At 45.1% G+C, this 25,924-nt stretch overlaps 1 protein-coding gene across 1 annotated transcript in view; it reads left to right on the forward strand.

Annotated features, from left to right (window-relative positions):
• Positions 1-25,924, forward strand: part of CDH22 (cadherin 22) — a 2,717,439-nt gene that overhangs the window by 195,671 nt on the left and 2,495,844 nt on the right. The window contains exon 2 of the mRNA XM_069651359.1: positions 25,080-25,152. The gene's annotated coding sequence lies outside the window, so the exon portion shown is untranslated. The remainder of the gene's footprint in view (positions 1-25,079; positions 25,153-25,924) is intronic.

Consider the following 25,924-nt stretch of genomic DNA (forward strand, 5'->3'; position numbering starts at 1 on the left):
GTCATTGGCGGCACACCACTCCTGGATAGAAGACAGACAGTCAGAGATGAGGGAAGGAGAGGAGGAATCCGATGGTAGCCTGAAAATGAGCTGGGTATCATCCGCATAGCACTGAAAGTTGGGGCAGAGAGCGGCGATGTGATGGGCAAGGAGTACCAAGTATTGGTTGAACAGTCATGGAGAGAGGTTAGGCCCCTGGGGGACACCACAGGTAGGGAAAGGATATCGGAGAGGAAGGACCCGAGCTGGACCTGGGAGGTTTCTTTGGAGAGAAAAAAAGTCAGCCATGCCAGAGCCTGTCCAGTGATACCTAGGTTGTCATGGAGACAGTTGAGCAGGATGGCATGATTGACAGTGTCAAAGGCAGAAAAGAGATCAAGCAAGATGAGGACACACAGGTGTTGGAGTCAAGGTTGGAGAGCAGGTCTTCATGGATGTTCAGGAGAGCAGTTTCCGTGCTTCTGGCAGCCCTGAAGCCAGACTGATGGTCATGAAGACAACCAACAGATTTGGTGTGGAGATTAAGATGGGAGATTGCCAGTTTCTCCAGGAGCTTGCCCAGGAATGGAGTGATGGAGATTTGGCGATAGTTAGCTGGGCAGGAGGGGTCAATGAGGGTTTCTTAAGTAGAGCGTGCACAAGGGAGTACTTCATGGGGGATGGCAGACTCTGGTGGAAAAGGAGTGATTGCAGAAATCGGCCAGGGTAGGAGCCAGGGAGTCGATGTGGTCCTTGATAGTTTTGGACAAACAGGGGTTTACCTGTTTTGACAAGACTTTCATAGATCAGACTTGTCGAGCAACCTCATCTGCAGTGGAAAGGGGAAAGGCAGAGAAGGAGGGAGGTGGTGTGGCTGCAGAAGGATCAGAGGAAGAGCAGGGAGTAGAGGGAGGGGGCCGATAGGAGGAGAGTGAGGACAGGATGTCCTGAGTTTTTGAAATGGTTGGTTAATTAAGGTAGGCTTAGCCTGCATCAATCAATGTGACCCATTTGGTTTAATAGAGGGCTGAGCACCTCTTTTGTGTAGATCATCTGAAGGCGTCACAAAGAGTAACAAGAAGTACTCGTTTGGACCATGGCAGAAGTTACAGTCTGCCTAACAGCTTCCGACAGTGAAGGCAGGCCAGGATTTACAAAGAGGAAAGCAAAATCCCTCCCCTAAACATCTCCCAGGGAACAGAGAGAGATACTGAAGCCAGAGGGCCCTCCAGCAATTCCAGAACCGGTACCCAGCCAGCACACAGCATGCAAAGCCAGGCTCTGCAAGAAAGCTTCATAGGTGGGATGAACAAGAGAGTCTCTGATCCAAACCAAGGACAAGGCTGTTGCCTCAAACACTCTGCTCAGCTTTGGGCCGCCCACCTTAAAGGATGACACAAGCCCAGTGAACAAGCTACGGGTAGTGCATCGACAAGCATCAACCAGCATCCACCGTAAAGGACATTTTTGAGCCAGTCTCGAGATGCAAACGACTGCACCGCTGACTGTTGTCACGCCGCAGTCAATAACATCGTCCAAGACACCTCGACCAGTGCATCAGACCCACGAACCAGCACTGAGACAAGCCTGCAGCTGTTCGTCCAGCCTCACTTGCCGAACTGCCTGCCGCCTGATAGCCACAGCTGTCTCCATTCTTGAATTCTGTCGCAGGAGCTGCAAAGTGCCCTGAAACTGACACGACGCTGTGGAGCACCAAGAAGTTCTACAAGCATACAAGCACAAGGTACATTGTGGTCTGTCCATTTGGTCCTTCTCCGAAGGCCCCTAGTGACATTTTATGACCCATTTCTCCCTTTGTGCTGAAACCAAGTATCCCTGAACTACTGAGATTAATTACTTTACTGACTACCCTCCTGCCAGTATCCAGAGTGCATCCCTTTTCCTTCTTGAAACTGTCTGTCCTCTGAATCCCTTTACAGGGTGGGTTGTATTTTTGGTATTGTGTCCTTTAATAGCTGTTTTTTTTCCTGAAAAATGTAATTGATATTTTTTTTGGGGGGGGGGGTGGGAAGTGGAATAAAAGAAATAGTTAAATGAAGGTGGGTTCGGGGGAACCCCCAAAGGTATGAAAAAAATTCAATGACGTGTTTCGGAAAAATCCCTGCAGCAAAACACCTGTCGTAAAAACGGATGTCGAAGAAAGGACATAGAACCATATTTTCTAGTGTGATAGAACTGTCTGTTGAATAATAAAGTAGACATGTGTATACAACCCTGACTGAACAGTCCGTTTTATCATTGGTTAATAATTGTATTTTCGGTGTGTTGTAACTAACCAACGACACGCGACCTTGCAGAGATAAGCTTGCAGTCCCATCCACGTTTTCCAAAATTGGACAAGGGAGTTTATAATTTGCTTTTGTTTCCAATCTGTTCGGATTCCTTCTGGTTTACGAGAGTTGTGGGGCTGATTGATGGTTTAGAAACCGATATTCATCCCTGGCCCACTAGTGCCCCGAAAGTTGTTTTGTCACAATGCTCTCCTGACATCAAACCTTTCCACACTGATACTCCTAAAATACTGTGTGACAATCTGCTTAAATAAATGCAACACCCAATACCAAATCCGTGGACTGGCAATATCCTAGCAAGGTCAACGTGCATCACAGCCGCTGTGTTCAACGTGAGCTTCTGTCTGTGAGGAAAACACCCACAATCCTTATTTTTCTGTGTAAACTTCTACAGCAGTTATTATTCTGCAGCAGTTTCTCTGACTGATCAATTGCAATACCTGCAACTGTCAGTGTGTATCACAACATCATCATTTGTGCAGCCTCCTCTAAACTACTTAATTTAATTTACTGAATTTGTCAATTTCACTTCGTTATAGACCAGCACTCCCATCATCCTCCCATCATCCTCCAGATGTTCCATATGAGCCAGAAAAGAATAATCATGAAACTGCAGTCACCTTTGTGCTTTGTCAAGACCAGCCTCATTGTTCAGCAGATGTAAAAGATTAGATTGGTTCATTCGGGCACCAACTCCCGCAGACAGCATGCTCTTGTGCTGTTGCTTCAGTTTGCCACCTTTCCAAAGCAAGCCCCCAAAAAAGACTCCTCTGAAAGAAAACATCCCGATAAACTGGAGCAATATGATCTATCAGCCCCTCCACTGCAGAAATGTACTGCCTGCTGCAGATGTAAATTCCTGATCCAAGAGCATGGCACAGAAACAGCATCTTCAGAGTCATGGACTGACCACACGGAGCAGCGGATGGTGACACGTCCCGCGTTACCAGTTGTAGATCTCAGTGTCTTGTTCAGCATCATACGTCTCATACACCTCCTTTGATAGCTAGAGAAGGAAGCTGGACTTCCCTTCCTCTGGTTTATAGCCTTCCTGACCATTCTAAGAGACTGAGACTGGGCACCTTCCGACATGGCTCTTTTCAAATGATATGCTCTATAACAAAGAAGGGCTATGTCCCTGGTGATGCAGCTTTTGGTGGGGTTCTACTATATACATACATTGGGTTTCCAAAAGACTGCTAGCGAAATTGTTATTTTGTCCAAATGACGAAATAAATTCAATTAGTTTTTGTGTTGAGTATCTTTAGATATCTCAATTGTTTTGATACCTTTTTCGTTAAAGTAAACAATCAGCCGCAAAGGAAGAGAGGAAAAAAGAGAAAATCTTAGCATTTTGTTTATTGTAAGAAGATTCAATTCAACACTACAGCTAAGTCAATGCCTAGTCTGGGATACTGAATGGAAACCCTTATTGATATATCTTTATGTCCAGTTCATGAGTTCTGGATGACTACCCCTATATAACACCCCTCTCTTAGAATCCCCCTGTCCCACTGAGCCAAGAAGTAGTTCTGTTTTGCAAGTTTAAAAGGTTTATTTGAGAAATAAGACAAAATATAGATACCACGCTTTTATAATAAATTAATAATCGATATTGCCCTTATAAATATAATGTTAATCAACAATGGGTAATCTGACACTAGCACACTTCTTTATAATCAATGAGGAGTTAGTATAGTAGTATAGGATGGATCAAGTAGCAAAAATACTTTTATGATTTCAAGGGAAAAGCAATGAGGAATAAAATGCAGTACAGAAATAGTTGAGATGATTTTAGCAAAAGATAATATAATCACTTTTTCTCTGGCAATTCACCCCCCTCCCCTATGCAATGTAAGAAATGGAAGGAGATGGAAATAACACACATAGTTCTCAGGAATGCAATCAAATACAATACGAAATTCAATTCCCCCCCAGCAAGTTTAGAGAAAACCGGTATGAGTTTTAAAACACAGGCCCAAGTGCTTTGAATGTGGTGGCAATGAAGTGAGAAATATGCTGAAAATGCTTTTAATTCCCTTTAGGAGGTTCAGGGTGAGTGAGAGATACTTGGGATGAGTTCAGGCTCACTTTAGCAATGATTCAGAGATGGTGATTAAGAGGCAAACAAATTTTTAGCAAGGAAAGAAATGACTGCTGATGGTTACACGTGGCTGGATTTTTAACCAAATCGCAAAGTAAAGTACGTTCTAGGTTCGTTGGAAAGCTGAGATTCTAAGCTTTCAGAGGAAAGTTAAATTTCGTTCCTATCCCAAACGGTTCCAGAGATACGGACGATTAAATAAAGGTAGTTTTTCGGATTTAAAGTAAACTCAAAATGACAGATGACAGCTTGCAGCTGCAGAATTGACAAGTGACAGTGGTGCAGCTTTACAAAGTGACAAGTGACAACTTCTAGGAGGCAGTTCTGGTTAGATTAAAATAGTTTGGATTAGATTATTTTAAACTAAGAGCTTATTTCTGTCACAATCTGCTAGGTACTCACAATATAAATTTGAAATGGGCCTCGCCACGGATCTGGTCAGGTTTTGGACTGGACTCCGGTTCTGGTCTCGGCACTTCACAGTGATCTGGGTCAGCTCTCTGGTTCTGCTCACAGCGGTCTGGGTCACTCTGGATCTCTGGTCTGGTCTGTCCGGATACAGCGGTCTCTGGACGGCTCCTGGATCTCTGCACTGGTCCTGGCAAAAGTTCTTGGCAAGGGATTCAAGCAGCTCGCCCGGCTGTGAGTAGCTTGCAATGATTTGAGGCCTGCTGCAGATAACTCAGCTTATGGTTTTAGGCCTCTGATTTAGGTTCTAAAGTATAAGTTCTAGGTTCTGGAGTATGTAGCTGGAGTCAGTCTGGAACTGGTATCTTCTGGATGTTGTGTGGTCCGGCAAAACGCTCCACAGCAACAGGATTTGAATGTCTCTACCTGTCCCAGCAGTCTCTTTTTATGTGTTTTGAAAATGGGTGTGTGCCTGGGCCTAGCTAAGCCTGCCCCTCTCTTCTTGTCATTGGCCCAATTCTCCCCTCTCCCATGATTGGGGGAAGGAAATGTGAGTCAGAGTGATGCTGTAGGTTTTATGGGTCAGAGGATCCTCCCCTGGTCAGTTTGCCCACAAATCTATATTTGATTCAAATACATCCTTCCCAGATATACAATTTGTTGAAATTACATGTGCACATTATATATTCCTTATGGTCCATACTTGTCCGCCTCTGATCTTCCTGGGGGCTTGCATTAAAAAATGACAACATTTTGCGCTTTTTAACTGGTTTTGCAATATCGGACATTTACCCAAATTTACACACATGTGCGCAAGGAGTATGGACATTAATTGATGAAGTGTCAGATTTTTAACATGCAGACATTTGGAGTGAGACCCTATTTTCCGCTAGCAACCCCCCAGAATACACCACAGGATCCTAGCGCATCTCAAACTGTTCACAGAAAAATCACTAAAATAATGATATTACTTATATAATTCTGACAAGTCCGCACTTTGAGTTATCTATCTTTTTAAAATTATGCCCTGGTCAAAAAGGGGTGTGGCTTCCCACATCACAGGATGAAATAACTGGTTTATCCACTTCCCCCAAGCTCAGCTGCTAGCAGAGGCACTACCCCTCCCAGTTTCCCCTAAGAGGAAGCCACTTTACGGCCCCCCCAATATAACATTTGCCTGAGTCCAGGACAGGCCTTTGTTCAACTCCCTGTAGTCCCCATGCTGCTCCACCCCTAATCTAATCAACAGGGCCATGTGAACTCAGGATGCAGCCAGGCCTGGGAACGCAGCTGTTGATCCAGTATCAACTCCTGTCGGGGGTAGTTGTCAGGCAGAATTCAGTTTCATTAAGCCAGATTTCAGCTAAATGTCACTTTTTGTTCCCAGTTTTCTACATTCAAATCAAACTGACAATTTTTACATATACATTAAATAATTACTTCCTTCAAGTCATTTCAGAATATAGTTTTACATTGAATCCACCTCTTAGCAAGTCTTTCCTTGGTCTGGTTTTGTTTCATTTGTTCAGTTTTACACAAAAGTCTGGTGGTTTTAAAACGCCGGCTTTCTGATAGTGGTGGGCACTGGTAATGCAACCATTTTTGGGATTAAGAAAATGAATTCCCCACAAGAAGGTTGTATCTTTGCAGTGGTCTCGTGCCAACTGCGCAGTTCTCCTATTCTTGCGTGAATGTGGGCGGCGATAGCTCATCCCCACATCCACCAGTCTATTGATTTAGTTTGTTCTGGGATAGAATAATGGGCGGCGACAGCTCATCCCCACATCTATCCAGTCTATTGATTCAACATGGGTCAAAACCCATTATTATTTTATGCTGACAAAAAGTGTAGAAAATACTTTTTTACAAGAATATAATACAAGTGATTTAACAAAAAGTGTAAAAAAGGACTGTTGTTGAACAATATAATCCAAGTAATTTGAAAACAATAGGTTGCTAATGAAAAGAAGCAAAACTGATATGGACAATAAGATCCACAAGAGGTTATTCTTGTTTAAGAAAAAAAGTTTTGTTAAAACAACCTGTGTAAGCAAAAACATTGCATGTTTAAATAGCAAAAAACAATAGAACAACAGAAGATCAGTTTGTAATGTTGTTTGTACAAATTAAATTATTTGAAAGTATTCAAAGTCTTGATTACTAAAGCAGGTTTGCCTACGTCGAAGACAACAATTAGTGGTTGGCTTCAAGGTCCCAAAAAATTGCTGTATTTCAAGTTTGTGAAAAAAAAAACTCAAATAGTTTTTCTTTGCTGTTGACCTCTGTAATGTTTCGGCGAGACCACCTGTGGGGCCTGAATTTCAAAAATATGCCCTCCTCTGGGCAGTTTATTTAAGGTGACAATCCCTGTGAGGGAGGCAAACACAGAAAGAGAAAAAGAAAGGGATATTTTCAGAAGTTGCATACTGGCTGTCTTTCACTGCAAAGTTTAAAATTATGCATTTAATGCAAGCATACATTTTGGCTACTTAATTCAAAACTCCTGAACATACATGGAATTCTTACCACATTAGTTGGTAAAGAAAGAGCAAGAGCAGTTTATCCCAGAACAGAGACGCGTCATTACTGGCATGTGTGGTCCAGCATTTTGAATGAACATTGTCCGTGTTTGTTAGAAAGAGGTAAATTCTTCACCGTGAATATTCTAAATGCAAAAGGTAAATGACAGAAAATAGCCATTATATAGAGCACTTAGATTATCTATGTCACTGAGAGTTGTTCTAAATTGATAGGTCAGAAAACATTTTTATGAGTTTTTACCGTTTGCTTTTCAGGATTGCATCTATATTTGTTCAGCCTGAGGCAATTCAATTGGAGCCTGGTTTGAGTTGCTTTTGTGACATGAGTTGATTATTGTGAGTCTGAATTGTTTTAATGACAAATGTTTATCAAAAACAAATCCTGAAAAATAATAGAAGGAAAAAGATAGTTTGGGAGTCATGATGACGTGATCTTACTGCTACAGAGACTCGGACACGTTACATAAGTTAGCTGAGGTAAACACGATTGGATGAGTAAATCAAACATTGTGTTTGCAAATATGCATGCCGTATTTAGCATGATGCTGAACATGGTTAAAAAAAAAAACTTTATTGCGCCGTCCTCATGGTTTTAAGTTGCGGCCCGCCATGCTGTTTTGTCTGGCCCGGGAGGCACAAACACTTTCCTCATGGAAGGGCGGCCCACAAGCAGCATCGGCCGCCCTCCATTAGGAAAGTCTTTGTTGTCTTCCGGACCGGACCAAACACTGGCCGTCATTGGCTCAGCACACACGCACCACGTCGCTCCTATGAGCCACGTAGTGCGTGTGTGCTGCACCAATGGAGGGCCAGCACTACGGCTGGCGTGGCCAGTAAGGCTTGATGCCGAAAGGCATTTCAGCCTTGCTGGCCACGCCAGCCGTAGTACCACTCACCTCGCCAGCGTTCCAGTTTACCTGCCTTCCAGCATGTCCGGTAAGTGGTCTTTTGTTTGTGTTTGTGTGTCGGGTCTGTTCTGCTGTATGTTTGTGTTGTGTATGTTGAGATGGCGGTTGGGGGGGGTGTCGGAAGTGCATGAATGTTTGTTTTTGAATGTTTGTGTTGTGTATGATGAGATGGGGTGGCGGGTGTCAGATGTGTATGGATGTTTGTTTTTAAGTGTTTGTGTTGTGTACGTTGAGATGGGGGTGGTGGGGGGGTGCCGGATGTTTTTCAATTTTTGTTTTTGAGTGTTTGTGTTGTGTATGTTGAGATGGGGGGGTGGGGGGTTTAGGTCTGTATGGGTGCATGCTTGAGAATGTGTGTGCTGAGTTGGGGGGTGGGAGGGTTCGGGTCTGTATGGGTGCATGCTTGAGAGTGTGTGTGCTGAGTTGGGGGTGGGGGGTTTGGGTCTGTATGGGTGCATGCTTGAGAGTGTGTGTGCTGAGTTGGGGGTGGGGGGTTCGGGTCTGTATGGGTGCATGTTTGAGAGTGTGTGCTGAGTTCGGGGTGGGTAGGTTTGGGTCTGTATGGGTGCATGCTTGAGAATGTGTGTGCGGAGTTGGGGGTGTGGGGGGTTTGTGTCTGTATGGGTGCATGCTTGAGAGTGTGTGCTGAGTTGGGGGTTTGGGTCTGTATGGGTGCATACTTGAGAGTGTGTGTTCTGAGTTGGGGGTGGGGGTTTGGGTCTGTATGGGTGCATGCTTGAGATTGTGTGTGCTGAGTTGGGGGGTGGGGGGGTTCGGGTCTGTATGGGTGCATGCTTGAGAGTGTGTGTGCTGAGTTGGGGGGCGGGGGGTTTGGGTCTGTATGGGTGCATGCTTGAGAGTGTGTGTGCTGAGTTGGGGGGTGGGGGATTCGGGTCTGTATGGGTGCATGCTTGAGAATGTGTGTGCTGAGTTGGGGGGTGGGGGGTTTGGGTCTGTATGGCTGCATGTTTGAGAGTGTGTGTGCTGAGTTGGGGGTGGAGGGTTTGGGTCTATGGGTGCATGCTTGAGAGTGTGTGTGCTGAGTTGGGGGTGGGGGGTTTGGGTCTGTATGGGTGCATGCTTGAGAATGTGTGTGCTGAGTTGGGAGTGTGGGGGGGGTTGGATCTGTATGGGTGCATGCTTGAGATTGTGTGTGCTGAGTTGGGGGGTGGGGGGTTTGGGTCTATGGGTGTATGCTTGAGAGTGTGTGTGCTGAGATGGGGGTGGGGGGTTTGGGTCTGTATGGGTGCATGCTTGAGAGTGTGTGTGCTGAGTTGGGGGGTGAGGGTTTGGGTCTGTCTGGGTGCATGCTTGAGAGTGTGTGAGCTGAGTTGGGGGGTGGGGGGTTCGGGTCTGTATGGGTGCATGCTTGAGAATGTGTGTGCTGAGTTGGGGGGTGGGGGGTTTGCATCTCTATGGGAGCATGCTTGAGAGTGTGTGTGCTGGTAGGGGGCGTGGGGGGTTCATGTATGTATGGGTGCATGCTTGAGAATGTGTGTGCTGAGTTGGGGGGTGGGTGTTTGGGTCTGTATGGGTGCATGCTTGAGAGTGTGTGTGCTGAGTTGGGGGTGGGGGGTTTGGGTCTGTATGGGTGCATGTTTGAGAGTGTGTGTGCTGGGGTGGGGGGTTTGGGTCTGTATGGGTGCATGCTTGAGAATGTGTGTGCTGAGTTGGGGGGAGGTAGGGTTCGGGTCTGTATGGGTGCATGCTTGAGAGTGTGTGTGCTGAGTTGGGGGATGGGGGTTTGGGTCTGTATGGGTGCATGCTTGAGAGTGTGTGTTCTGAGTTGGGGGGTGGGGGGTTCGGGTCTGTATGGGTGCATGCTTGAGAGTGTGTGTGCTGAGTTGGGGAGTCGGGGGTCAGGTCTGTATGGGTGCATGCTTGAGAGTGTGTGTGCTGAGTTGGGGGTGAGGGGGTTCGGGTCTGTATGGGTGCATGCTTGAGAGTGTATGTGCTGAGTTGGGGGTGAGGGACATGGGGCATAGTGTTTGGTTGGGTGTGAGGGGGCCATGGGGCATAGTGTTTGGTTGGGTGTGAGGGGGTCATGGGGCATAGTGTTTGGTTGGGGGTGGGAGCCATGGGGCATAGTGTTTGGTTGGGGGTGAGGGGGCCATGGGGCATAGTGTTTGGTTGGGGGTGAGGGGGCCATGGGGCATAGTGTTTGGTTGGGGGTGGCGGACATGGGCATGGGGAATAGTGTTTGGTTGGGGGTGAGGGACATGGGGCATAGTGTTTGGTTGGGGGTGAGGGGGCCATGGGGCATAGTGTTTGGTTTGGGGTGAGGGGGCCATGGGGCATAGTGTTTGGTTGGGGGTGGGAGCCATGGGGCATAGTGTTTGGTTAGGGGTGAGGGGGCCATGGGGCATAGTGTTTGGTTGGGGGTGGGAACCATGGGGCATAGTGTTTGGTTGGGGGTGGGGACATGGGCATGGGGCATAGTGTTTGGTTGGGGGTGAGGGGCATGGGGCATAGTGTTTGGTTGGGGTGAGGGGGACATGGGGCATAGTGTTTGGTTGGGGGTGAGGGGGCCATGGGACATAGTGTTTGGCTGGGGGTGGGAGCCATGGGGCATAGTGTTTGGTTGGGGGTGAGGGGGCCATGGGGCATAGTGTTTGGTTGGGGGTGGGAGTCATGGGGCATAGTGTTTGGTTGCGGTGAGGGGGCCATGGGGCATAGTGTTTGGTTGGGGGTGGGGGACATGGGCATGGGGCATAGTGTTTGGTTGGGGGTGAGGGACATGGGGCATAGTGTTTGGTTGGGGGTGAAGGGGCCATGGGGCATAGTGTTTTGTTGGGGGTGAGGGGGCCATGGGGCATAGTGTTTGGTTGGCGGTGAGGGACATGGGGCATAGTGTTTGGTTGGGGATGAGGGGGCCATGGGGAAAAGTGTTTGGTTGGGGGTGAGGGGGCCATGGGCATGGGGCATAGTGTTTGGTTGGGGGTAAGGGACATCAGGCATAGTGTTTGGTTGGGGGTGAGGGAGCCATGGGGCATAGTGTTTTGTTGGGGGTGAGGGGGCCATGGGGCATAGTGTTTGGTTGGGGGTGAGGGACATGGGGCATAGTGTTTGGTTGGGGGTGAGGGGGCCATGGGGCATAGTGTTTGGTTGGGTGTGAGGGGGCCATGGGGCATAGTGTTTGGTTGGGGGTGAGGGGGCCATGGGGCATAGTGTTTGGTTGGGGGTAGGAGCCATGCGGCATTGTGTTTGGTTGGGGGTGAGGGGGCCATGGGGCATAGTGTTTTGTTGGGGGTGAGGGGGGCCATGTGGCATAGTGTTTTGTTGGGGATGGGGGACATGGGCATGGGGCATAGTGTTTGTTTGGGGGAGAGGGACATGGGGCATAATGTTTGGTTGGGGTTGAGCGGGCCATGGGGCATAGTGTTTGGTTGGGGGTGGCAGCCATGGAGCATAATGTTTGGTTGGGGTGAGGGGACCATGGGGCATGGTGTTTGGTTGGGGGTGGGAGCCATGGGGCATAGTGTTGCACTCCAAGAGTGAACCCAATAATAAAGCTAAAACAGGCACAGTAGGAGATGTACATCCTTTGCTTTTTTGAGGAAACCTGACTCAACGAAGGCCATACTCCTCTTGGGCAACCCAAACAGCAAACTATAGCAGTCCAAAATAACGGAATGTCCATTCATAGGCCAATAAAATATATATAATTTAATTAAACAGACCATATACAATAACTAAATCGAAATAATATTATATCACCTTTAAGACTCTCTTTCTCAAGAACAAATGCATGTGTCTAAAGGCTACTAAATACCTCAACATTAAATAACAGTGCTATCTCCATGGGTACAACCTGTGCTCAACCAATACAAAACATCTTTGTAAACCGCAGATGTGTTGCAGATGTTTCAGTGCGCAAGGACCTCTTCTATGGATGATTCTCTGCTCGCCAGGTCCATGCAAATACACCATCCATACCCACCAAAAATAATTATGAAAACTAACCTTTTCTGATCCCATCCTCCATGTACAAAGGCCTCTTCTATGGGGTGTGATCTGCTCTTTATGACCATGCAAATATGGCAACCAAGGAGCCAACCAAAAACAATGATCAAACCTAACCTTTTCTGACCCATTCCTCATGCTCACTCCTACCAAGAGCGCCTTAAGGCAACTGACTTTTTCGGCCAAGTGTATAACGTATTCGTTCATCCCATCCTTGCCGTCTTCAGAAGTTAGAAATCTGACACTGTGTAGAATAAACCGTCTGTATCCAATATGTAGAAACCAACACAACACACAGAAATCTTCACCAACCACTTCTGTCAATGTTAGCAACAGATTCATTCGCCCTCCTTCCACTATAGCAACGTGCCATCAGAGATCCGGTACCCTTCACTCAGAGACATTCCCACCCACGACACGCATCGCCATAAGATACATCAAATACATTAAAACAAACACTCTTTATTGCATTTTCAGATCCTAGTTGCTATCGCCATGTCTTTAATTAATTCTTCAGCAAAATGATTCGTCAGATTAATTTAGTACAGAATACTCTCTGGGGCTAGAACAAACACTGTTCTTTCTGGAGAAGAATATGCGTTTCCAGAAGGTGTAGGGACTATGGAGCAGTCACTAAACCATAGTCTTAAACTTGATGGATACACGGTCGCTTATAAGAGCCTCATTTAGCTGGGTTTTATGAATTTGAGCTCAGCGTTCGTTCATGTCAGTTGCTAAATACTATGACAACATCTGCTCCCACTGGGGATGCCAAGTCCATTATCTCTGTTATTGGTTGCACTGCAGGAAGCTCTGATAAGATGGGGGTGTCATGATCAAGCTGGTAATGTGACCCCTGAATTTATGTCAACTCTTGAAGTCATGCAGAGCTTTGTAATCTGTATTGCAATGCCCTTCCCAGCGAGCTCAGGAACCAGATGAGTGATTCGGCGAAGCTCACCAGAGGTAATACGAGTGCCCCAGCATAGACGTACGATATGGTCCCGATAGCTCATAAACCAATAGTTTTTGCACGTTTTTGTGAATGGCCAGGGGGAGTTTATGGTCGGTCGTGATTTCCAAATCCAGTTTAAGGTGTGTGTCTCATTATAGCAGAAAGAATTCCTCTCATATTTGCTGCAGGACGCAAATTAAATTGGTTCACATAATGCTCACATTTAGGGATTAGAATAACTAATAACCTATATTGGGGTAACACACTAATATTGTGGCTATTAAAAGGACGTATATTTATTGTGCTCTCGTAAAATATGGCCAGGGAGTGGATGAAATCACTATGGATCCAAATCTCTCTGTTGACCCCACTAAATGAATGATGGCTGGTAGCTATGACACAGAGGTTTGGGGGCACGTAAATGTAGTGGCAATTCAGAAAAGGGAATATAGGTTCGAAGTCGTGTGTTCAGAGTTTCCGTGAGCACACCTGTGTATTTAAGGTTGGGCTACATCACCACTCTTATTCATCTTACACCTGTGCAATGGTGGGTAGGGCTTTGGAAGAATAGAAATGGACACGTCACGCACCGCATTATACAAGATTTGGTAGCCTCAGATGTTGGCTTTAGTAGTCCCTGGTCACAATATGTTAAAAAGAATTGGCTTCTTTGTAACTTTTATAGATATTGCAAGTTCCCCTCTCTCTGAGGTCAATCAATATAGAAGCAATGCACTTGAGATATTTAGTGCGAAAACATGCACACAGCTTCATTACACTTAGACCAAAGGAGGATGGGGGAAGGAGAAAGTGTGGTTAGGAGGATTCCTATGCATTCCTCTATCTAGTGAAACAGCTCTCGTGTACATTTTGATAAAACCCTACAATATATTGCCTTAGGGGCAGACATTCTCATTCTAAGAGAGGCTGGGCCTAAAGTCACAAAGGTTGTCATGTCTGCCAACCACATTCATACTCTTGTGTCATGTGCTGTAGGAAGTTTGAAGAAGAGTTGTGTGTCATCTGCATAGCACTGGAAGTTGGGGAGAAGGAGGAAATGAGGCATGCCAGCAGAATAGGGTAGATGTTAAAGAGCCAAGGTCAAAGAATGGAGTCATGTGGGATGCCACAGGCGGAGGAGGAAGCAGGGGATCAGAAGGTGCCCAGTATCACTTTTGAAGAGCGGTCAGTGAGGAAGGAGGTAAGTCAGTCCAGTGCCCGCTCTGAGATACCAAAGGTGTCACAGAGCCTTTTTAGGAGACTGGAGTGGTTCACACTATCAAATGCAGAAGAGAGATCAAGGAGGATGAAGACAGCAAGGGAGTTGGAATCAAGGGATGCAGGAAGTTCTTCACGGGTGTTCAGAAGAGCAGTTTCTCTCTTCTGAACACCCGTTCAGAAGAGAGAAACGTTCTGGCTGTTCGGAATCCAGACCGATTGTCGTGAAGACTGCCAACAAGTTCAGTGCGCGAGCTATGATGGGGGAGAGCTAACTTCTCAAACAGTATGCCCAGAAAAGGGGTGATGGAGATGTGGCGATAGTTGGCCGGGCAGGAAGGGTCAGCTGAAGTTTTCTTATGGAGGGAGCGCACAAGGGAGTGCTTGAGGGAGGATGGAAAAGAGCCAGTAGCAAAGGAGCACCACACACCATGGGATAAGCAGTGCTCAGATGCTTCAGGGTTTGCAGCGCTATATAAAAGCAAATTATTATTATTACAGATCAGCGAGAGCAGGGGTGAGAGAGGAAATGTTGTTCTTGATGCTTCTGTATGAACAAGGTGCAACCTGTTTGGAAGAGACCTTCATGGAGTTGGCAATTCTGATGACTTTTTCCAGAGAGATAGAGGTGAAGGTGGAAAAGGAGGAAGGAGGAGGGTGAGTGGTCAGAGGAGGCAAGGGGAGGAGGGATGAGTTGGAAGAGTGAGTGACAAGGGATAGAGAGGTGCAGAGGCCAATGATGAGGGTGTATGCTGTGCACGGGGAGTGTAAATGGATGTTGAAGTCACCCAGGAGTAGAAGGATGGAGGTGGTAGAGAGTCGGGAGGAACAGAAATCAGCCCACTCAGAGAGAAACTGAGAGGAAGCGCCTGGAGGCCGGTAAATGCTATCAATGGTCAGGGTGGAGGAGGAAGAGATGACGAGTTTGCATACTAGGCTCTCAAAGGACAAATAGAGCTGAGTGGGTTTCCCTTGCCGGGCAGGGAAAATATGGACCCTCATTGGCTCAGTGTACACCAACTATTTAAGTCTTATGAGTCATGTAGTGCGTGTGCACTGCACCAATAGAGGGCCAGCAGTGTGGCTGGCGTGGCCAATAAGACTTGATGCCGGAAGGCATTTTGGCCATGCCATGCCTGCTGCAGTAAAAGACGTCTGCTTGCCAGCCACATCACAAGCACACCACTCTGCCAGCCTGCAGCTTGTCTGCCCGGCCTGCTCCTGTAAGTACATGTATTCCGGCGGGCAGGAGTACCCCATGGCAATACTTCTGCTCAGTGTTAGGGAAGTTTGCATAGATACTCCTTTTGCAATAACATGTCTGAAGCAAAAAGAAAATTGCAATACTTTTTCCCAGATGTACATGATCTTTGCGTGAAGGAAGCAGAGAGTATTGCTTTGTTGTACCTGTCTGCATGTGAAGTAAGGTTTTGCCCTTACTTGACCGGGCATTTTTCATTTTTAATGTTTGTGTTGTGTGGGATGTATTAACCCACTTATGCTCTGCCCTGCGGCATCACTGTGTGCTGGTGGCACCAGAATCATCAAAATGGCCACAAAAGCCGTCTGCGCCAAAACCTAAGGAAATTGCGCTCTGCAAAGAACAAAAAGGTGGAAAAAGATGGCCGCCAAATCTACTATGCATGTTATCAGTGGTTGAACGGAGACCGCACTGCTGAAACATGTCACTGGGTTGCCTGACAAGGAAAGATGGAGCCTGCATGAAAAGCAGTGCTTGCTGAAGAAATCCGAAATCTTGCATGTTAAATCTTTTCTTGGTTGCTGAAAATACAGAATTGGTCCAAAAACACCCACAAACATCCAATCTTCTTGTTGGGTGTCACATTCTACTGAATCAAGAAATCATTGTGAAATTTCCATATCCTGGAAAGCTGAATTGATCATCTAGACACCCACAGCAAAAGATGCCTGCCTGTGGGATCTGTCAAAAGTTGGGCGCAGTACCAGCGGCTGCCTGAAGGACTGTTTCAAAGGCCTGTTTTAAAACTGTAAACTGTAAACTTGTACCATTAAGATCTAATGTCTAAAATCTAAGTGAGCTGTCATCAAGAGTAACCTAGGTTGTAACTATTTAAACTTTATGGTTTAGAGCCTGGAATCAGTGTTCTAGATGTTTGTTTTAAAATTGCAAGTTTATTTTAAACAAAGAAAAATGTAACACAATGACATTTAAAGTAAGCCTGACTCCAAAGCCAAAACTACAAACAACTTACCCCACCGGGCGAGTCACCTCCCTTCTGCTCTCTAGACCAGGAACTCACATTCATGTGTTGATTAAGAGGGGAGGAACACGTGGGCTGCTCTGGGAAGGACACAATGGACTTCCTCTCAGGCAAGGAGATGCTAATCAGGATGCCAGAAGGAAGGGGGCGGGAATTATTGTTGAGCTGCAAGCAGGAGAAGGAGGCGGGGACAGAAAACTTTTGTTGATTCACAATGGACCAAAAGCATATTTCTAAAAAGACTGATAATTTACTGTGGACAATTGTAAAAAATATGGAAACCCCGGAATTCTCAATCTAAATTTTGGCTGCACATTTTAAGAGAAGCCAGAACTCTGTGCTATGTTCTGAGCAGTAACTGGATAAATTGTGGTTTTATAGCAAATATAATTATGTCCAAAGTATGAAACTTCACACACTTATGCCCATATGCAATGCGCACGATTGTACAAATTGTTGGACAAACTAAATATTGTGTTATGGCCCAAAAGGGCGAAATTCGGTCAAAAGCCAACACAAGATCCTACAAAGACAGAGCTTGGAATAGCACTTGCTCCACAGAACATGTGATCTAGATATGTTATTGTTATAAAGTCTGCAAAGTTGTAAATATGTAAAGTAGATTTAATGTTCAAAAGGCAAGGGGAGGATTCCCTGACTCATAAAACCACATCATCATGGTGACACCCTGTTTTCTCCTCCAATCAAGAGAGAGGGAAGATTATAACCTATAGCCAACCTAGGATGTGCGCTTAGGATAATCCAGCATACACACCCTTTTACAAAATGCATAATAAGAGACGGCTGAGGACTTAGAAGGACACACAGATCCACCCACCAATTGATTGCTGGCAGAGCACTTTGCAAGAGAACTTGACATCTTTCCTGCTCCAGACTCCAGAAACTTTGCAAGTAGAAAGGCCCATTTCTATAGCTGAACCATTTTCAGCTAGGCCTTAAAATTCCAGAAACCAGAATTTACCCCAGACATCTAAGTGGAACAAAAGAACAGCCTGGCTGTGCTGTATCTGCTTTCCTGCTAAGAATTATCACCAGAATCCAAAGACCCAACCCAGTGGTGCAGTGATGTGACCAGATAGCTGTGAACCAGAGCCATTGCCGACCAGTCCAGTCCAGTGTGTCCAGCAGCCTGTCCAAGTCCAGCGTGCCCAGCAGAATTTCTGACCAGAATTCCTGACGGTTCTGTTCAAACCTATATAGTGAGTATCCTTAGTATAGGACTGTCACTAGCCTATGTACTGTCCATAGCAATCCGTATCTAAATCCATCCTCTATTATACTCAAAACTGCATTATTAGAATATTTTTGAACTACCTGAACTCTCTATCTCATCCCTACTATCTTTCTTCTGTAATAATATTGTTAAACCGATCTTTTGCGCTGATATATTTCATCTGGAGAAGGCAAGCATCTTGGCAGGCAAAAACTTGATCCAGAGGAGTCCTGGTCTAGTGGCTGTGCTCCTGTGTAGTATTTGCTTCCCCAAACCCATCCATAGTGTAAAGAATTCCTGTTGTATTTTAAAAGCGCATCCTTGTATTCCAATGTGCCTCTATTTGAAAAAAACGACCTCCACGAAAACACTCATAACTTATTCGAATGTTATGCTAGAAACAAAATTTAAATGTCTGCTTGTAGCTAACATCCTAAGCTTCTCCCGTGATCGCGATTACCATGATTACCACATGCAGAAAAGTTTGCCTCGAATTTTCGTTTTGGCAAAATCTATAATGTGTAGAACAGCTTTCAATTGCACCCGACCTCAAAATTAAGTTTTCACATTGCTTTTTGCTATAAAAACATTGCTAGTGTTTGTCTACAACTAGATAAAGCGGCTCCCATTAGTATTTCAACAATTTCTGCGATTTAGTCCATTTTTAGGTTTTTGCCTATTCCATTCAAAGCCAACTTAAAACCATTTTTGACAGTTTGTCAATCAATTCTGTTTCTCTCTTGTATTTGCTGGGGGAAATTGGGATTAGCATTGTATTTGAATTCTGCATTCCTGAAACCTGTTCTCTCTTCTCCTATCTCTCTACATTGCATATTGGAGGGTGAGGGGTGTGCAGGGGGAAATAGTAACCACATTGCTATTTCATTTGAACATACACCCACCAAAGTATTATTTCTGTGCTGCATTGTTTTTGCTCATCATTAATCCTTGTGATTAAAGAGATTGTTTAGTGTGACATCACCCAATGGTGATTATTGTATCCCCATTAAAAATAGTTTGATTATATTGTGAATCTATAAATAAATATTTTAATTTTGCAAACCAGCCTGATTCCTGGTTCAGTGTGACCGGGGGGATTCCAAGAGAGGGGTGTGATATAAGTGGTACATCGTTCAGAATAAAAGAACTTTTAGACATAAATAAATAAGGATTTCAGTTACGCATTACACGCTAGGCATTGACTTAGGTGAAGTGCCGGATTGAAATCATTTACAGTTGTACCTGCCCTTTGTATGCTGCAAGATATGACATCTCCCCATGGTGTTCTGTCTTTTGTATTTGTATAAGGGGTGGAAGGAGTTTCTGTGTATGCAGTATCACTGTGTTAACTCTCATACCCCGCAAACTTTCATACCGTTGGCCACTTCCACTGCACACTGTGCGGAATCCTGCAGATCCCTCACCATAACCATCCCTAAAGTCTCCTCCCAGGTGGCGAGGGTAGGGCAGATGCTTCCTGATCCCAATCCTGAAAGTGGTCTTCTGCGGAAGGATCACCTGGGTGGAGACAAGGCCCATGGTAGAGAGGAGATTCCGTGAGATAAGGCACAGTATTTTTCCTCTGAGAGTGATTCTCTTGCCGCTAGGTCAGATTAGGTTTTGGTTTATTGTCACTTTAATATATCCCAACCTCTTAGTTAGACTGAAATAGTAAGCTCCAAGGTTGTATGTCCTCAATCTGTTATATCACCAGAACAGTCCTTATGTATCCCTGAAAATAAACATCAGCCTCAATGCCAAGGGTAGAATGAAGGAAGTGTTACCTTTTCTATACCATCTATCTCAAATAGCACTAAAACTCACTATCCCTATTCTAAAAATATTAAGGGAATTAAACCCATCCTTAAAAGTGGAAAAGAAGTGGAAACACCTAATGTTCTTAGAATGAACTATGTGTCCCAGAATCCCTCTGGGAGTGTGATGAAGAAAAGGGCTGAGGAGGCATGCAGAAGTAGAGGACAGGCAAGTAGGCCTAACAGCCTTTGTCAGAGTCAGGGTTTTCACATTAAGGGACTGCAACTGAAGTCAATTGCCCCACCTGAGAGGCATGTAAGGCTGCAGCTAGAAGGGGCAGTAGAAATGAGCTCGAGCAGGAGCTGGAATGTTGCTAGTAGTAGCAGAAGGAGAAGAGCATGAGGCTGGTAGTTCACGATGAAGTGTGACCACTTAGGTATGCTGGGACTATAGAAGAGCAGACTTCACCTGCAGGTTCTGAGTTGGTCTTGTGTTCAGAAACCCTGTCTGGCTATGGCTACACTAAGAGAGCCGTGAAGACCTTAATGGTTTCCCTAGGTGTGACTCATAGCGGTGACTGCAGAGATGATGTGATGCAGATACCTGAGGCCCATGAGCAATAGCAAGCTGAGGGAAATAGGGAAGAAGGAGACGCTCCATGGTTGAGGCCGGATCAAGGACACACATGCTGGAGGGGGGTGTGGGTACCTAGAGTGCCTGAAGTAGTAGTAGCAGGAAGATAAGTCGGGTTGCTGAAGTTGCTTGCAACCACAGTGTTTTGGAGCCGGTTAGTGAAGCTCTGTACTCCAATTCACTAAAATCTCCTTGCTGGTAAATGTAACCAGCTCCATTTGAACGCGCGTAGAAGTAAAGTGTGTCAAAGTTGTTCATTGCCATGGGAAGTCTAGACAACAAAGAGAATGTATCACGTGCATTTTTAAGACAGTTGAAGTGCTTGTGTTTAAGAAAAACCTTTAATTTTCCATTGTTGTAGTGAATCACTTTACCAAAATGGTGGTGTGTCTCCAATTAAGAGGGAGAACACTGTTTGTAATCATTCAAAATGTAGCAGCTGACGTTCCCAAATTTTTGCAAGAATATTTTCTTCAAAGAAAGGTCGCCTGAGAATGATGGTGATTTCCGATTCAAGTTAAAGCCACATTCTGAATGAAAGGGAGTGCACAAATTTACATCTGAAATACTCCATCAAAGAGTGGTTGTGTGTACTCAATTTTGTTTCTAAAGTGAAACCTGAATCTTGTAAGATACAGAACTAATTACTTTTTAATTGTAAACATTTCTGAGGTAACTAGAAGAGCAAGCATTCTCAACCCAGAAGAAACCCCCCTTTCTAAAATGAAACTAGCCCTATTAGGCACTAACCACGTATATTTTGAAGTTGTCTAAGTTGTTGCCAATCCAGTGTCCTCTGATACAAGCGTGTCAAAGTTATCCAAGGCTGAAAGAGTGGCAATACATATTTGGGGTAACTGCTGGAAACAAGCAGTTATGATTAAAGCTGGGGAAGGGAGCTGGGTGCTTGTTAAAATAACTAATCAACTATCTGTAGAGCAGAGACTGTTGAAGCTGAGAGAAAGAAGCAGTCTAGAAGCCAAGGCAGATTCTAGTGGTAGCTATAAGACAGGCCTATGAGGCAAAAAGGGTGCCCCTTTCTTGTGACAACAGAAGGAAGAGTGTCTTGCCTACCTATGGAGGTTGAAGTGTCTTGTCTTTAAATTGCCTGATAAATCCTCAAAATACCAAGTGGTAGCAGACCTGAAAAGCTTTGTTTGTATATAATATTGATAGAAAACATTATATTGAAGGTGGTTGAAGCACTAGTACACTGTGAAGCAAGAGAGCTTGCTTTCACAGTGCAATTAGTAGAAGGGAGTTGCCAAGAGGAAAGCAACACCATTAAAAGAAGCACCCTGACAAGTTATTCCAAATACACTGTAGAACATACAAAAAGAAGAACAGTTGTTGAAGCAGACGTGGTACTTTTGTTTTTAAATCTGTCAAGCTTATCCTGGTTGGAGGTTATGCAGTAAGACCATTGGTGCTGTTTTCTTTGTGGAAATTGCAAAGGGAACTTTTCAACATATGGAGAAAGAAGTGTTGCCAGTGGATGTTTGTTTGGATGAACTTTTGTTTCTTTTAGAACTTTCAAGAACTGGCTTAAGACTTTACTTTTCCTTGTGAAAGATTGATTTCAGACATTCACGGGAATGGGATCTACACAGGACAAGTGGAAGCTATCCAAGTCAAATTTACTTTGAATCTTTTGTTGTTTAGTGTGAGGGCTGGTTTTATGAAGGATAGGAGATTTTTCCTTAGAACGTAGAATAGGTAGGGAACTCCCGTGTAGAGTAGGGTTAGTTAGGTTTTCTTTGCATTTTCTATTATTAATAAAATGTCAAATACTGAGAAACCTACAAGCAGTTGTCCGCCTCGTATTAATGACCCCTCACAGCACTCAGCCCTTGGAGGGGATGGGTCCCAGCTCCTTGAAGCCCAGCGAGGAGGATGGCTGGCAAGCAGATGTTGGTAAACAGCTTCCCATACTCAAGGCACTTGCTGCGCAGCGCTTTGAAATCTTGGCTCGATTTTTAGAGTGCCTGCTTGTTGGATTCCAGTCCGCTAGCTAGGGCCTGCTGTTTGGCCAGGGTGGGTGCCACCACGATCATAGTAAAGTCTCTGAGGTTACTAAGAGCTCAGGGTAGAGAAGGTCTGACAGGTTGACAGAGGGATGGGACACGTGACGGGAGATCCAGCTGGAGCGTAGGCCGGCAGAGGGATGGGATGGGAGGGCAGGCTGATGGGTACCGCTGCTTAGGATAGGTGACTGGGGGTGTGAAGGATGGTCTGAGCAAGGCAAGAGGAAGCGCTGGTGGATTCGCAGCCTATCAGCTTCAATAACAGGCAGGTGTGGCACCAGCTTAAAAGCACAGCCTAGCTGGGTGAGCAGCAGGAGCCGAGTTCCCTGCCCACCTTACCACCTGGATATTCTGCTGAACCCAGATCCACGCTGGGAGGCTGCTCTGCCCCACCTACAAATATTGTATCAAATACTCCCCTGGGTGCAGCATGACACTCACATTGTACTTTTCCCTGATCTCATTTTCACTCTTCACAGCCCCTTCTCTCATTTGAAAAATTACCAGTTTTCTTGCTTCTTCCTGGAGTCTCTTTATTTTAGTGGCTGGAAGGGGCGGACTGGGAGGCCACCAGCAGCTTGGGCACTAAGGGACACCAGCCAGGTTCGAACAAATGTTTAACTGCTCTCCTCCATACACATTACTGTGAAGGCCCTTGGGCTCACAAGCACTGCCATAGAAATTACTTCTACAACTTGTTATGTCCATCAGAGTAACCAAGGGTCAAAGTGTACAAAAACGTAGTGGAACTATGGGCTCCTCTGCTCTGCCCCCCCCCCGCCACAAACCCACCCACGCTCTCCCCTTACAAATATTCATCCCCCATCACTGTGTTTTAAAACTGTACAATCAACAGTGAAAGTAACAGTGAAAACAAATGCTTCTGAAGCCAGTTTCAGGCATTGCCCCCCAGAGAAAGCAACTGTATGCAGCCTCCCCTTTTCAATCACCCTCCATTCGTATCTCTTAAGTGACATGCCCTGGAAAATTGCACCCCCTTCATGCCAACCCAGTACCTGCACACAAAAATGTGCCTGCAGCAATTTCATATTAATTGTGCTTAAATGTGTGTGTTGTACCTGACTTTGGTATGCAGGAAGATTTGACAGATCCACATGGTGCTCTGTCTTTTGTCTGTGGGTCGGGTGGATGGAGTTATACCCAATCTGTTTGTGAGGGAAACTGGTAAAATCACTGTTTACTTCTGGCTGATACAAGCATGCGTTCTGTGCAAGGGAACCTTACAGTGTACTGTACTTGTTCCATCTTTTCCGTTTATGAGGGAAGGTTGCATGTTTTTTGTGAAATAATGACAAAGGCTTTAAAGCCCAAGAGGTATTTGTCAGGCTCACATTAATGCTATTGTTACTTTGCATGCACGGTGCAGAGAATAAAACAAAAGACAAACTTTTTTTGCTCAACATATTTCTATGACGATGTATATAGTTTAAAGTTAGTTTATTATGAAAGTCTAGTTTATGTCATGTGGTTTGCTGCGATGTGGCTCTTTCTGCACTGAAAGCAGATTTTTTTCAGGAACGTGAGTCATGCTGTATTCCATTTCCATGGGGTGTTTTGGGGTGGGGCTCATGGGGCATAGTGTTTGTTGTGGTTGTCAAGTGGCATAGTGCTTGCTGTTGGGGTTGTGGGGCTTAGTGCTTGCTTGGGGGTGAGGGGTCATGTGGCATAGTGTTTGCTTGTGGGCTAAAGCACCTATTCAGCACTCACACTTCAATATTGAACCCTATAAAAAAAAACAGGTATAGTTAAGAGATGTACCTCCTTTGACTTTTGTGGAAACCTGACCAAACCAAGTGCTCAAAGTGCTCAGTATAGCAGTCGAAAATAACGGAATATCCAATCAAGAGTCAATGCTATATATATATATATATATGTATATATATGTAAACACATGGAGGATGGAAAAAACCTGCACTCCATGCACGAGGTCTGTGAGTCCCAGAAAAAAGGAAAACTCGAATCCAAGTAGGAAAAAACGAGTTTAATGGAAGGTAAAAAAAATTAAATACACGGCAAAAACACACAGCAGACAAAACAGGACGCCTAGGCAGTGTCCTTAGTATATATATATATATATGCTTTAATTAAACAGACCATATGCAATAGCTAAATAGAAAAAACTGCAAATTCCCACCCCTGTAGAAAGAACACAGAATATGCAGAATAGCAAGTTGCAGCACTATGTGTTATATGACAGGGGGAGAATAGGCAATAAAACAAGGAATATGTTCCGGAGTTGCAGAAAAGGGAGTTACTGTGGTCTAGCCAGTCTCCAAGGTCCAAACTGGATGCCCCCAAAACAGAACGGGATGGGAATGCTGTTTTCTTCACTCATTTGACCGGGACATACCCATTTACAGCCTGTCCCAGTGAAACACTCTACCAGCAACCACATAGTTTCGTGGGAACCTGTCATACAGTGGGGTCGGGAGCATGCTGCACTGCCTGATCACCCCCTATCCCCTTCTGGCTTGGGTCAGCTATCTATAGCTCCAGGTCGACTGATGGGCAGATTGCTTGCTATCTAAACGTGGGAACGTCATTCTTTCTTTATCTTGCCCCTCTTTCTGGCAACATTGTCAACATGCTTAGTTTTGCCAATGAAAGCTTTTCAGTTCATGGAGTGTAAAATCTGGGCAGTTGATGTGTATGTTCTGGGCTCAAGGGTGCTAAGGGATGTTAAGGGGGCAATTCTGGCCCATATTCTCCCTAATCTATTTCTGTATCCTGGGCATCCATTGTTTCCCTCGGGTATGTAACATGTGACTCTTCTTCTTTCCAGCTGAAGAATAAATTCCATCCTGGAAACTCCAAGTGGCATCCAGATCTCTGCCGCATACATTCATACTGTCTAGGTAAGTTTGCAGCATTAACACAGAATGGTGTGACTAGTGCTACTCCACACTGTCCCTGCTACTGCCCTGCATTGAGCACTAACTTTCCAGGGGCATGTACATCTTATGGCAGTTGTCATTTTTCAAAAAATGACTTTTATAGAAAGTAGGGGTTTCCAACAATGCACTTGTACATGTTTCTACATTGTGTGTTCTGTGTGAATGTTTGTTTCAACGGTGGGATTTATACGGCAGAGCTCTGCCATTTTGAAATTGCAAATGGCTATTATAGTAGGGCCAGGCAATCCCTGCTTTCACCACCTTAATCTATTACATAGCAGTTTGATATACTATGCAGTCCGCTATTCTTGAAACAAGTTGCATCAATAAGTTCATGAAAAGGTATGCCAGAGAGGCTATGTTCTTGATGTGACCTTATTCTTTTGTCACTTCTAGCCTTGTCTAAAAAGTATATGATTTTTATATACTCTAAACTTGGACCGTCGTAGTGTAAGCATAACATTCAGGTCCTATCTTCCCCGAAGTACCATTGAACCTGACCTTTACCGTTGGTACTCCATCACTGTGCACAAGCCACAGTGTGCATTGCTTCAATGTCTGTGCTCTAAAGATGTCCTTGCTAATGTCCAGTGCTGTTAAAAAAGGAAAATTGATCAGGAGCACCATCAAATTAAGGCTGAGTGTACTGAGGAGTTGTTTTTCATTTAGTCCAAACCTAATGTGCACTCATGCCTTATTTGCCTCGAGCAAATTGCAGTCGCAAAGGAATATA

Source organism: Ambystoma mexicanum, chromosome 3p, assembly GCF_040938575.1.
Source record: "Ambystoma mexicanum isolate Mex_15411 chromosome 3p, UKY_AmexF1_1, whole genome shotgun sequence".
Taxonomy (NCBI): Eukaryota; Metazoa; Chordata; class Amphibia; order Caudata; family Ambystomatidae; genus Ambystoma; species Ambystoma mexicanum.